Here is a 14,237-nt window from a genome sequence, read left to right as displayed (position 1 = left end):
GCTGCGTTTACAGATTTATTAAATTCATTTGGGGTCAAGCAAAACGTCACCGGACCAACTCATCGTCTTAATCATACACTCGATTTAATTATATCACACGGAACCGATCCAACCGATATAGATATCATTCCACAAAGTGATGAAGTCACTGATCACTACATGGTAACTTGCATATTACGTACTGCTGTAATATGTCATGTGGCGTCGCGTTATCAACCAGGCAGAACAATCCTCCCATCCACCATAGATAATTTCTCAAATTGCTTATCTAATCTGTCTCAGCTGCTGCCTGAACCCAAACAAACAGATGAACTAGAAGAACTAACTAGCACTATGAGCACCATTCTCTCTAGAACATTGGATGTGGTTGCACCTATTAAATTAAAAAAGGTCAGAGAGAAAAATAAAGCACCATGGTATAACAATACTACGCATGTTTTAAAGAGAGAAACCCGTATTTTAGAGCGTAAATGGAAACAAACTAATTTAGAGGTCTTTAGAATCGCGTGGAAAGACAGTATGTCACGTTATAAAAAGGCCCTAAAAGCTGCCAGGGCTGAGCACCTCCGCAAACTAATAGAAAACAACCAAAACAATCCAAGGTTTCTATTTAACACCGTGGCTAGACTAACAAATAAACAGACGTCACCCGAACAAAATATCCCGTTACAGTTCAGTAGTAATGATTTCATGAACTTCTTCACTGAGAAAATAGAAAGCATCAGAACCACAATTATAAACGTTCAATCTTCAATCGCGCCTTACAATTCAGCTTCAATTATCACCCCGAAAGAACAATTACAGTGCTTTACAACTATAGAACAAAAAGAGTTAAATAAACTTATCACCTCATCTAAAACAACAACATGTTTATTAGATCCTATACCAACTAAACTACTGAAAGAAGTGTTATCTGTAGTGGAAGAGCCTCTCCTCAATATTATTAACTCGTCTTTATCTTTAGGTCATGTTCCAAGAACATTTAAACTGGCAGTTATAAAACCTCTCATTAAGAAACCACAATTAGATCATAATAATCTAGCAAATTATAGACCCATTTCAAATCTTCCATTTATGTCTAAAATATTAGAAAAAGTGGTGTCCGCTCAACTGGGCTCTTTCTTGCAACAAAATGATATCTATGAAAAGTTTCAGTCTGGATTCAGACCGCATCATAGCACTGAAACTGCGCTCGTTAAAATCACAAATGATTTACTTTTAGCTTCTGACCAAGGCTGTATCTCAATACTAGTTTTACTTGATCTTAGTGCTGCGTTCGATACTATAGATCACACAATACTCTTAGATCGACTACAAAATTATACTGGTGTTCAAGGACAAGCACTAAGCTGGTTCAAATCATACCTATCTGACCGCTACCATTTTGTCTATTTAAATGGAGAAAAATCGATCATAACTCCAGTAAACTATGGAGTGCCGCAGGGATCTGTATTAGGCCCTCTGTTATTTTCAATATATATGATGCCACTTGGAAATATTATAAGGAAACATGGAATTAGTTTCCATTGTTATGCTGATGACACTCAAATATATATTTCATCACGGCCGGATGAAAACGCTACATTTTCCAAATTGACAGAGTGTGTTAAAGATATAAAAGATTGGATGACGCGTAATTTTCTTTTATTAAATCCAGACAAGACAGAGGTAATACTTATCGGTTCAAAAAACCGCCCACAAAACCTCGCACAATACAACTTTAACATCATAGGATGTCCTGTTACTTTATCCTCTACAGTAAAAGACCTGGGTGTTATACTCGATTGCAACCTGTCTTTTGAAAATCATATTTCTTATGTTACAAAAACAGCCTTTTTCCACCTTAGAAACATTGCTAAGCTACGTAATATGCTATCAGTTTCTGATGCAGAAAAGTTAGTTCATGCATTCATGACCTCGAGACTGGATTACTGTAATGCTTTATTAGCTGGTTGTCCTGCATCCTCAATAAACAAGCTACAGTTAGTCCAAAATGCCGCCGCTAGAGTTCTTACGAGATCAAGAAAATATGATCATATAACACCGATTTTATCATCATTGCATTGGTTACCTATAAAGTTCCGTATTAATTACAAGGTATTGCTACTGACTTATAAAGCCCTAAACGGCTTAGCTCCAGTCTATTTAACGGATCTTCTATCGCCCTATAATCCATCGCGCTCTTTGAGATCACTAAATTCAAGGCTTTTGGTCATACCTAGGATATCCAGAACCACCAAAGGAGGGAGAGCATTTTCACATTTGGCTCCAAAACTCTGGAATAGTCTTCCTGATACTGTTCGTTGCTCAGACTCGCTCTCCCAGTTTAAAACTAGATTAAAGTCGCATCTCTTCAGCCAGGCATTCATATAATCCTACAGTTCAAACTACAATCCGGCCTCTATCCAATGCCAGAGGAGAACTGGCCCCCGACTGAGCCTGGGTTCTCCCAAGGTTTTTTTTTTCTCCATTAAGGCACCTGATGGAGTTTTAGGACACCATTAGGTCACTTGATGGAGTTTTTCGGTTCCTTGCCACTGTTGCCTTTGGCTTGCTCAGTTGGGGATATTTTGGGGATATTTAATTTAATTTTATCAATCAATAAATTCCTCTTGAAACAAACTTTGTTGTATTATTTTAATTTAATACTGTGAAGCTGCTTTGATGCAATCTGTATTGTGAAAAGCGCTATACAAATAAACTTGACTTGACTTGACTTGACACTCCAGAGCAGGGGCTCTCAAAAAGGTCCCATTATTTTGAATGAAGGAATGAGCAAATTATGAAAGAGGGGATGGAGAGGCTTCAACTTTGTTGTCCAACAACTCACTAGTTGGTTTACGTAGATTTTTAGCAGGGTTGCTTTAAAGGGATTAATTAAGAGACTTGTCAGTGAGGGCTTGAGCGTGTTGACAGTGTGTTGTGCTTTGGCATGTTGAGTAAAATCCTCTCTAAATTCATCTTTTAAAGCACCCCTTTTCAAATGGCCAGACCAAAATTCCACATTTTGGAACAAATTCACCACCTTCAACAATAAAAAATCAATTCAGAACTTCATTTCAGTTCTCTTTCTCGACTTTTTGTGCTTAGACACGTACACGCAAAATTGTAAACACATTCGCTGATGTTTTAAGTGAACATAAACAATTAAGAAACAAAACCGGTGCGGATCATTATTTTGGATGCATACATTAGGTCTTAAACGTGACAGCAGCCTAATATACCTTCTGCCATCTGTCATTAATGTTAATCAAACAAAAGACAAAGAGAAAATCACTTTTGTAGCTTTAACAAAGATTCAATTGTATTACATTTTTACAGTGAAGACCATGCAGTGTTATTTTACATTTGATTATTCAATAAAGCACTATTTATATCATTTGTATCTTTGTTCTATTGTATGTATCTATGCTTGTAATTAGTTTATTTTTAAATTTTCGCTACAAAATCACTACTCTATTCTAGTATGATTCATTCTTTCCATCTGGTGAAATTGTTTTCATACGTACATGTCGCATTAAAATAATATATTACAAAGTCAGTTGTTTAGCCTTTTTATTTGTTGAATATCAATCACCAATACTGAATTTCATGCAAATAGTGTCCATTTATTTTAATGACCAACTGCTACCCAAACACATCCACTGCATTGTTAAACAAAACAGAAACACAGTTAATCAATTTTTTTAGATGTGTCTGACAAAGACATACATTGTCACTAAGGAATGCACACAGCAGATATAGGCCTACATATCTTTAACTCCAACACAAAGATAAGTCTGATTTGTCTGTTTATTTAAAAGAACAAGGCGGCATAACAGATAGCTTTGATTATGATGGATCATAAAGCATTTGTGACATGTAAAGGCAGATTTAAAGGGGCTCAGGGAGCTATCTCAGAGAGCAAGTGTCACGACGATATCTGCACTGGGGCTCTTGGGTAATGCCAGAGTCTTGGAAGTTCATATATCAAACAATAGAACTTCTTTCCCATGTTTTTTACGTTTTCTTCCTCCTCTGATTTGACATCACAGCTATTGTGTCACGCAAACATCTCCTGGACAGCTCACACCTACCCCAGACATAGTCAACTACATTACTTTACCGTTCAGCTTTACAAAAGGTCAGAGCAAGTTCATTATTATGAGCTCCAGTTACGCATGTGTGTTATTCTTTGCAGGGGTCAATTTTTTCACTGTGGTCATAGTCGGGTGCAAGGCTTACCCCCTTGCTCTGTGTAAATAATATTCATATCAACATAAGCACACGCAGACACCAAGGCCATGTTATGTTTTCATAATATTCTAATCACAACATACAACGAAAATTTGTCTTTGTTACGTCAAATGAAATTCATATCATGTTCAAGGTGACGGTTGGGCTCTCTAAGACCAACACCGGTTTTTAAAGAAGATAAATAATATCCTATAATTTGCCCCCTCAGAATAACCATTAAAATACTGCTCTGTGGATATTTGGCTGTATTTTCTGGCTTCAATATTTTATATAACCAAAGCCTAGTTACATTAGAGTGTCAGCTCACATGGACGCCACCTGTACAACTACTATTTTGTTGCTTAAAGAGGAAAAATTCAAATGGTAAAAAAAAATATTATTATGAGAAACAGAAATATGGTTTTGTTGCTGCCAGAGATAGTAAAAAATAATTGTTTTGGTTGAACTGAAATGGAGCTAAGTTAGTTTGGCAGCATTCATTTATTATTCCACATAACTCCAATTAAACATAAATGACTGAAGTTGAATTACTTCAAATAAAGCAAAGGGTATTTATTTATACTAAGTGAAAGTGGTACAATACTGTTTGCACGAGTATAAATAGCAACTGCATTGTGTTACACTACTGTAAGAAATGTAGTAGTGTAAAGGTGCTTTTCACACATGGTGCTGTTTACACAAAATGTAGGCCTAAGTAGCATAAGTAGCCTAATTTTCCTTAAAGGTACAATAAGAATTTTGTATCAAAATATCCCAAAACCACTTGCACAGCGTTTTTGAGATGCCGAGAGCTCCAAGTCCGCGATTAACTTGGAATTGACAGAGCTTCATGAGTCATGACTTGCCAGGGACGCCGCTCTTGCATGTACTTTATTGGACAGGTGAGCAAATGTAAATAAAACAAATCAATGCTATATAGCTCAACATGATGAAATGTTAGAATATGATAAGTATGTTATTCTAATGTTATTCATGAATGTTTTCACCCATCCATAAACATTATTAGATCCATCAGCATGACAGCAAGTTCCATCATTCCGCTTATCACTGCGTCATCAACCTATGCCGTTGTTATTGTAAGGAGGTTAGCAACCCCTAGCGGCGATTTTTTTTTTACATATTGTAGCTTTAATATATAAGGAAAATATATAAGCAATTGTGGTTAGTAAAGGTAGTTAGTAAAAATATCCTTCGTCAACAAGTTTGCAAAATTTTAAATATATGGTCTTGGACTTTATACTGACACCAACTGGTGTAAATGTAAAGTGAGTTTTTACTATTTTTGAATGTATTTTATTGAATATTGAATGTATTTATTGTTTATGTGGTTTCCCAAGCAGCATATTTTGCAGCATATTTTCACAATAAAGGTGCTTTTAGTTTTTCTACTTAGAAATGTTTTACATATGAAGAAATAAACATACATTTTTAAGAAATATCATTAAAATGATGCTCACATTAGATACAGAATCCAGATATCACTCTCCAGACTCCAGTCAGTCTTTTAGAACAAGCTATCTTATTCTGGGGTGTCCCTTTATGGGACGTGTGCCATGTTGAGATCACATGATCAGCTGTTACTCTTCTTTCTAAGTTAACTATTTTCAGCATAGACATAAATGTAATGACATATTCACTGTATGCAGCCACGTACTCACACAGACTGACATAAAAAGTTGCTTATTTAAAAAATAATTCCACTTAAAAACTGTGATACATGATTCTGTGACCCGGAATGTGAAAACAACTCAACTTAATAGGCCTACCTATAATGGAAACATTTGTAAAATCTTATTTCCCCTTGTTTGTTGTGAATACATTATAATTGCCTCAGGACATAACTGAATGACTGACAGCTCACATATTTTTTATTTTTTAAGTAAAAGCAGACCTTTAGTTCAACTCATTGAATAGTATTCGCATGACACTTTGGACAGTCCTTTGGCCTCAACTTAAATGCCCAATCACACAGCAGGATGATGTCATAACAATTTAATCTCAAATTAAATTTCTAATCCTCAACAACTGTTTCCTACAGTCTGTAAATTTGACTTAAGGCAGTTTTTTATATCCACAGCCATTCATGAAGTTAATCATCATCATCCATGGATCACTGCACTCTGCCTGTTATGGTAAAGGCAAATCAAAAAGATATAAAGTATCTCCACAATGTTAGACAGAGGAAAGTGTACAGTAAAAAAAAAGCTTTCAATTGTGTTCTGCAAACATTAAAAAGGGCGAAGCTCTCTCTTTAGACCTTTTTGCATGAGCCAAGTCCATGTTTAATGATATGTTTTTAATCCCCCTTCTCATCTTTAAAGAAGGTTGTTTTAGCTCTCATACCTGCACTTAGCTCGAGGAGAGCCAGGTGCATATCTAATGACAGAGAGCAGAAAGAGAGCGAAGAAATTCCTCCCTGCCAACATTCCCGAACCTCATTATGTGCCCGGAATACCTGACACTCGGTCTGTCTGTCTGTCTGTGAGTGACAGGTTTAGGGAATTATGGGTAATTCAATCCATCCTGGAACCTCCATAGCCGTAATTGAGAGCAGACAAAGTGCTCGGATAATGCCTCCTGTCGATTAGCTGTGTTTGGAGTGAGCGGATTAAAAACTGTACTGTTACCCGCACACAGGTGAAGAGGGGGCGGATGGTGTAAGGTTTAGGCCGTGTGAAGGATGGATAAGAGACGAGGGGTTTGACATAGTTTGGGGTTTTTATCAAGGGTGTTCAGGTGTGTAAGGCCGCTGACAGAATCCCTTTGAAGGAGACAAAGCTGAACGCAACATGTCAATCAGTCATTTTAGGATACAAACATTCAGTGAAAAAAAACATGGACTCAGGTAACACAGGTTATTAGGAAGACCAGAAGGGTTGCATATGTGTCCAAAACATAATAGATCTGTTCCAAAAACCTTTGGCTTATTTTATGAAGCAAGTTTTAGTGGCTCTACGCAAGTATGAATTTAATTTGTGCAAACTCAGTTTTTTCAGGATTAAGAAGATTGATTGGTTTTTGGTAGTGTTCATCGCCATGGTAACTTAAATTACACAGCTAACCTGCGGAGGAGGAGGAGGTTTCATTCCGGGTAAGAGATCACAAACCAAAACTGGACCAATCAGCTGTGAGATATCTGACATATATTTGATGGAATAAAGCCACTGACCATTTATCTCATGATCCAAATGTAAGAAATTGCCCTGCTTTTGCTGCTAATTATTTATTTGTACGGGAACGTACAATTTTGCAGTTTCAACACTACAACACTATTTTCTGGGCTTTTTTTATTTTATTGGCCATTGGGCTAGAGAGATCTGGCAACCCTGGCAATTACTGTAAAAAACATGGCATAACAGCACACCCTAGCATTATGATGGCACTTTTGCATGGCAAGCCACGCGTTTTCCTTTTTTTTAAAGAAAAAACTGAAAAAAAGAAAAGGATAGACTGTTTCTGCACTAGGGCACAGCCTTCTGCCTTCTAAATGAGTCAAGAAATCTAGGATTTAAAAGAATCAATGTTTTTGTCTTACTGCCTCATATACTGCTGATGTAGTGAGGAGAGACAGTGAGGCGAGACAGACGGAGAGAAAATGCACGAAAAAAGTCTACAAAAAGAAATCACACTTCTGTGCTAGAGCCTTTTAACACCCAGGTGGCACTATGCTCCACGGACGTACAGTAAACACACTTAGACACGGACACACACATATTCAGAGCAACTAGAATCCATCACACTGCCACTTACTGCCCTACTTTGATTCTTCAGCATACACAGAGGAAATCCAGCTCCTCTGAATCATGCTTTCCTCTCCACATTTATGTCAGAGGTCCAGCTTGCTTAAGCAAAACATTATATTGAGAACACAGGTACAACTGTACTGTACAGCATGTGTGCTTGTGCATGCAAATGAAATAAAAACAGATACGCTCATGTTTTAAATATAATCAATATAGATAAATGAACTGCTAATATTGATATTAATAAGTCAATACTTAATAAGGAACACTCACATAGTCTATAAATTGTGTGTATACTCCATCTGTGGCTTATGACTGGGACTTTCTCTTGGTCTCACCCCATAAAACGGTGGAGTGTGTGAGAGTTTCCATAAAGTCTGCGTGCATCATAGAGAGGTATTATCCGGCCCGTTAACACGAGGCAAATACCGCTGGGAAGAGAAAGAACCCCCTCTAAACCACTCGAGTACTACGTCCTGCATGGCTTACTTTAGTCCCCTTCAAGAGTCAAGAGTTAATGCCAATCCCAGCTCAGCAGTTGGCGTGGACGTGTGAGGAGGACCAGAGGCAGGCTGAGAATCTCCCATCTTTCATTCCCTTGACAGACACAACAGACACACTTTACTCCCATTAAACATTCCTCACCAGCAAATCTGGCCGGCCGTTTGAAAACAAACCTTATCTGCTTTCACAACCTTATTAATCTTTTCCTTAATTTAAAGTCATCCATGAGCGTTTTTGTGGCTTTTAATCCATAAAACTTAGCAGATATGAATTTAAGACAATTTAAGACAAAAACCTACTTTGGCATGAGGTCAATTCTAATGATAATGATCCTTAAATGCTGCCCTAAGCCTTTGTGACCCTCCTCCTCCTCCAAGTCCACACTTAAGTGACGTAATGCCACATAGACTGTCTGGTAATGTCCCCATGGAGCCTGTATCAGAATGCACTTTTCTGAAACTTGGAACGACATTGTTCGCAAATGCTACAAATGCCCATCACAAATCCCATTCCTTTACCACCTGACTAGCAAATCATGCACAGTGAAGAAAACTGCAATGGGTATACTGGAAAAGAATGACACATAGGCTTAGCAAACTGAACTAGGCTATATATATATATATATATATATAATTTTATTTAATAAATTAACCAATATATTATTATTTATAAATTACATTTTAAACTAAAATAAATTTTAATCTAAAATAAATTAAAATCTAAAATAAATTAATATGTCAATAAAATAATGCATGTACAGTATAATATGCAAAAAAAAAAAAAAAAAAATGGGCATCTATACAATAGCAAGCATGGGTGTTAATAAATACATTTGAGCTTTTGTAAAGATGCTTTTTTTTTTATCATATGCACTTGTTAAAGTCAAATATTTGCTTTACACTAAGTTGCTTGCCAGTAAGAGAATGTTTAATAAAGCACAGTATGGGAATTAAATCTTCTGAAATCACACGTTTCCTATCACCTAAAGATAACAGGAGAAGAGAAAGGGGAGAGCCATGCATTATCAACTAGGCTACCTCAAAGAATATCTGCAAATATTTATCCTCACGAGAGTTAGCAATTCATTTTATTCCCTAAAGTCAGTATCACATATGGCAGACATGCCACCGTTTTAATTGCTAGCAGTATCTTTAATAACATAATATAATATATGTATAATATAACTAAGGAAAGATGATCACTATCGACTATCGACCGTCATAAAACACAAATTTCACTTATTCTGAGTGATGCACCTTAAAACCTCATCAAAATGTCTGAACTGCTGAATTTTGATTAGGTTTTAGTGTTTTTCTCCACAGTATCTACCATTGAAATGCAACAGAATAATGAAATATTATTAATAACGAGTACCTGTGAGAGAGTTGGTGTCTGTCGTTATTTTCTCGAAGTCTGAGGCGCAGTTTGACACTTCAAAACCCGTTATTATCCAAAGTCATGCTTGAAATGTTTTGAAGACGTTTCCGCTGTTTCCAAACTAAGCTCTCTTCAACTTAATTAAGGGGGGCACATAAAACGAAAACAAATAAAAAGACTAATGAACTGTTCTCTCAGTGTGACTGGACTCAATGTGAATTTGGCTGAGGTGTCCGCGTCTGTGGGGCTCGTGTCTGCTGGCTCGAGCAGAGAGCACCAATTAGCGCCGCGTGCAGCAGGGAAGGGAGGGCGGGAATCGCGACAGAGAAGCGCACGCTTCAACATATTCACACATTTTCCACAAACTATAACTATAATATCATTTATAATAACTATAAATTATATGTATATTATGAAAAATTTATTTGATTCGGTTTGAATCAAATGCGAGAGAATTATACTGCGTTGGAGACATCTCAAATTGTGCCCCCTACATGAAAAAAATGACTAGAATGGCGCTCAAAGTAGGATTATACAGATTAGTCTTGATGTCAAAAGATGGTGCGAGACTGACCAGCATTGGGCAACATTAATGAGTTAGGTATAACATTTTTATTTTAGCCTATACCAAGGGGCTGTTGAATGGTCGATTCTGATTGGTTGATGAACATTGGTGCAATTATTTTTTAGTGAGATACATTTCTGGGCAGGTTTTGACATAGTTCTCTTACGAGAGGTTCTCTCGTATTGCGTAAGTTAGCTTACGCTACGGGTAAAGTCATCTTTTCTCGAGATATGAAGCCAAAAAATTATCCTTAATTTTTATTCATTGTCAACGCAGTGCAGCAGCTAGCAGACATAGAGCAGGCTATCTAGCGCGCTCATTGGCTGCTCCGCGGCAACTGCAGCAGCCTACCAGTGAGCCTGGCGTGACGTCGCGCCCTCACGCGCTCTCACGCGCCCTCACGCGCCCTCACGCATCACAGCCCGCCAGAATGGGGGTGGCTTAGCATATAAAAGGAAGGCTCGGAGGCTGATACCCTGATTTTCGTCTCTTCAGCGAAGCTCTCCGCATCGCTGCACTCTGAGAGAAGCCGCCGCCGTCGAAACCAGCACCTGCAAGCTTAGGAAAGCGTCTGAGGAAGCCGGCCGTCTTCGCCGCCTTCAGCCATCCGTGCCTGCTACGCTATCCGGCGTCATATCCTTTTACTGCTGTGTGTGTTCGCCGCTGCGACACATACTCTCGCTTCTAAAAGAGAAATTTCCTACGAGGCGTTGTTTCAAATGCCTCGCACCACTCCCCGCTCTCTCTCTCCCTCTGTTCGAGCCGCGCAACTGCGCCGTTCACAAGGGATGTCAGAGATGCGGACGATTACGGGGCTCGCTCTCTCCCTCTGTTCGAGTCGCGCAAAATGCGCCGCTCACAAGGGATTGCAGAAGCGTACGGTCACGGGGCTAGTTTTTCTTTACGTTACAAGAAAGCTACCCCGCCCCCCGCGCCCGTCTCCCGGCGAAAGGAGAAAAGAGTGTTACACATCCATTCACACATATTTCTCAGTCCCCTAAGTTCAGGCTACTGGAAATATCAATACTGCAGTAAACGAGCCTGTTACACAGTACACGCACGCCTGCAAAACATGATGACGCTCTCTGGCTACTCGCCCCTCTTCCCGCGCTCTCTCCCTCTGCTCGAGCCGCGCACACCGTGCCGCTCACAAGGGATCGCAGAAGCGGACGATCACGGGGCTAGTTTTTCTTTACGTTACAAGAAAGCTACCGCCCCCGCGCCCGTCACTCACCGCTTCCCGCGCTCTCTCCCTTTGCTTGTGCCGCGCGAACTGCGCCGTTCTCAAGGGATGTTAGAGCGGACGGTCACGAGCAATGTTCAGCACCCCGCGTGCCTCACTCACCGGCGAAAATAGGAGAGAGTAATTGTAGCCCCGCTGAGGCCGGGCCAATCTCCAATCCTCACACATTTCTCAGTCCCCTCTGAGTTCAGGCGGCTGGAAATATTAATATTGCAGTAAACGAGCCTGTTACAATGCACGCACGCCTGCAAGCTAACGCCGACACGAAACATGACGACGCTCTATAATATGCTCGCGCGAACCGATAGCCTATGTATTCTCCCCCTGTAGCTCAGTGGCAGAATCTTAGGCATTCGCACCAGAGACCCGCGTTCGAGTCCGGCTCTGGCGGCAAAGGTGTTTTATGCCGAGCTCGCGGCCAGCTTCTCACATGCAGAAGTGAACCTGCCCCTCGCACCCTCCCGCTCACATGATGGTGTTTGAGTAACTATGAGGGTCTAAACATTTGAGCCTTCAAAGCATTTTGCGCTGTCAGTCACCTTAAAAGGCGACTGCAGATGTGTATTTTGCAGCCAACGAGTCAGTTACACAACTCGCTCGCCTGCACACAAACGCCGTTCGCACAGCGACCCAGAGAATCTGAAAAAGAGTATTAATTCTGGTTATTCGGCTCACGCCGACGGTGTTATGAGTGTAGGAAATGTGCCCACAGCCCTAGTGCTCACCCCTACACACAAGCACGATCTCCCCTGTGTCTCTCACAGAGCTCACTCTCACGAAGCGGGCACGCGCCGCTCGAGTGATAAGCGTAGGAATTGTGCCCACGAGTCAGTGCTCACACCTACCCACTGCCCGCTCTGTCACACAGCTGCCCCGGGGGTTAGATCACATAAAGCTCCCCAACACTGGCCATGTTATGAATGTAAGCCCTGTGCCCGCCCACGAGCGCTCACACTTACTGATAAACACATTAACACCCACGCCGCTCTCGCGTCACGGGTTTCTCACTGCAAAACGTTCTCCGTCCCAAGTGACCGAGTCATTGAGTGCAGTCCAGCCAGTTATCGCTATCAGCGAGCTCCCGTTCCCCAGCATCGACAGCGCGCGCACCGCGCAAATTCCTCTGCTACGAGTTCCCTATCCCACGCAGTGCAGCGGCCGGGACCCAGAGGCCATTCGACCCCTAGCTATGCATGCGGAAGCGTGGGAAGCTATCCCGGGCGTGTCAGAATGGGTGCTGAACATTGTGAAACGGGGCTATTCGCTGCAGTTCGCTCGCCGTCCCCCGCGCTTTCGAGGACGGACCGAGACAGAAGCAGCCCATCTGCTTCATACAGACATAGTGAAACTATTGCGCAAGGGGGCGATAGAACGAGTGCATCCTTCTCTGACCGAGACGGGCTTTTACAGCCGCTATTTCCTCGTTCCCAAGAAGGACGGAGCTCTCAGACCCATATTAGATCTGAGATATTTGAACAAAGCTCTCATGAGACGGCCGTTCAAAATGCTCACAACCAGACAAATCCTCGCGCAAATCCGCCCGAGGGACTGGTTTATTTCTCTCGATCTGAAAGACGCATACTTCCAGATTCAGATTATACCCCGTCACAGGCCATTCTTGAGATTCGCCTTCGACGGTCAGGTATATCAATACACCGTCCTCCCGTTCGGCCTGTCCTTAGCACCCCGTACGTTCACGAAGTGCATGGACTCGGCCCTCGCTCCCCTGAGAACACAGGGCATGCGAATTCTGAACTATTTGGACGACTGGTTGATTCTAGCGCAGTCAGAGGAAGAACTCATATCCCACAGACTACCGCTTCTCAGCCATCTGAAAAGCTTGGGTCTCTCGGTCAACTGGACCAAGAGCTCATTAATACCCAGTCAGTCGATCTCTTTTTTGGGAATAGAGCTGGACTCGGTGGCTATGACGGCCAGACTGTCGACACAGCGCGCGCGCCGTATTCGACATCTCGCCGGGTCTTTTCAGAAAGGCAGGTGTTTCCCCCCTGAAAGCATTTCAGAGGATGTTGGGCCACATGGCTTCAGCTGCAGCGGTGCTTCAGCTGGGCCTACTGCGCATGCGCCCGCTTCAGCGCTGGCTGAAAGCGAGAGCGCCCCGCAGAGCGTGGATTGCCGGCGGCTCGCGAGTCAGTGTGAATCAGGGCTGCGTCTCAGCCCTGCAGCCCTGGCTGGCGGCCGAATGGTACCAACGGGGAGTTACAATGGGAGTTATCTCGCACCGGAAAACGATCTCGACAGACGCCTCCAACCTAGGTTGGGGAGCGCTTCTCGAGGGCAGACCTGTCTATGGCCTCTGGTCAGACTGGGAGAAATGCCTTCACATAAACTGTCTGGAGATGCTAGCGGTCGAGAATGCACTGAAACATTTTCTCCCATACCTGCAAGGACACCATGTACTAGTTCGCACAGACAACATGTCAGTGGTGTCCTACGTGAACCGTCAGGGCGGGATCAGATCCAAAATCCTCTGCGCACTGGCGGAACGCCTCCTCGTTTGGGCTCAGGGCTCACTGCGCTCGCTGAGAGCCGCGCATGTGCCCGGTCA

General features: G+C 41.6%; 1 protein-coding gene across 1 annotated transcript in view; it reads right to left on the bottom strand.

The window, feature by feature from the left end:
* The window catches only part of sema3d (sema domain, immunoglobulin domain (Ig), short basic domain, secreted, (semaphorin) 3D), a 46,087-nt gene extending 35,954 nt beyond the window's left edge, over positions 1-10,133 (bottom strand). The window contains exon 1 of the mRNA XM_082181801.1: positions 9,858-10,133. The gene's annotated coding sequence lies outside the window, so the exon portion shown is untranslated. The remainder of the gene's footprint in view (positions 1-9,857) is intronic.
* Between the last annotated feature and the right edge of the window lie 4,104 nt (positions 10,134-14,237).

Source organism: Leuciscus leuciscus (assembly GCF_965113295.1).
Source record: "Leuciscus leuciscus genome assembly, chromosome: 10".
NCBI lineage: Eukaryota > Metazoa > Chordata > Actinopteri > Cypriniformes > Leuciscidae > Leuciscus > Leuciscus leuciscus.
The sequence above is the reverse complement of the archived record's forward strand: the minus strand, read 5'-3'. Positions and strand labels throughout refer to the sequence as shown.